The following is an 802-nucleotide window of genomic DNA, read 5'->3' on the forward strand; positions in this document are numbered from 1 at the left end:
ATCAAGTTGACGTTTTAGAGTAAACAAATTAATTGTTTACACACATTTTGATCATGGATGATGAAAGTAAAATAGTAACATAGTGTTATAGCTGTTATTAACAATATCTGGACACTTGGACATACTCATTGAGTGAGTTCACACGCGCACACACACACACACACACAAATACATATAATATTCAACTTTGTTTTCATAATAGATTGTATATTCGTAAATGTCCATAGAAAATACCTTCTGAAAATAATGATTTACTATGAAATACAATATAATGGGTTTAGTGTACAGATGGCACCAGTTACGATTGTTTACTCGATCGTTTCATGTGTCGCTAAAATAGCTCGTTAACATTCTAAGTAAATCTAAATTCGGTTATCCGATGACTTCAACGTGGTGAATTAAATACAGTCTATTCAAAACATATCATAGTGGTTCAAAATATTTGGAAAAAATTAAAAAAACTACAACTAAAAATTACAGAAAAAAAAAATGCAAACAAAAGAAAATTTAAAAAAAATATATATATACTAATGTTTCAATGTTTTCATAGAGTATAGATTACATATTCTTTTAACTTGAAAAAATAATGAAATACCTGATTTATATTTATATTTTTTCACACATATAGCTAAACAAAAAAATTAACTGTATAAAAAGTGAATTATATTGTACAGTGTATTCAAATAATCAATCACTGATATTATCTCAGTTTTATATATTTTGAAAATATAAAAAAAAACAGTAACTATACTATGAAGTTAACAATGAAAACATAAGTACTAAAAAGAAAAATAGTCGAAGA

The sequence above is a fragment of the Acyrthosiphon pisum genome, unplaced genomic scaffold (genome assembly GCF_005508785.2).
Source record: "Acyrthosiphon pisum isolate AL4f unplaced genomic scaffold, pea_aphid_22Mar2018_4r6ur Scaffold_20960;HRSCAF=22641, whole genome shotgun sequence".
Lineage (NCBI taxonomy): Eukaryota > Metazoa > Arthropoda > Insecta > Hemiptera > Aphididae > Acyrthosiphon > Acyrthosiphon pisum.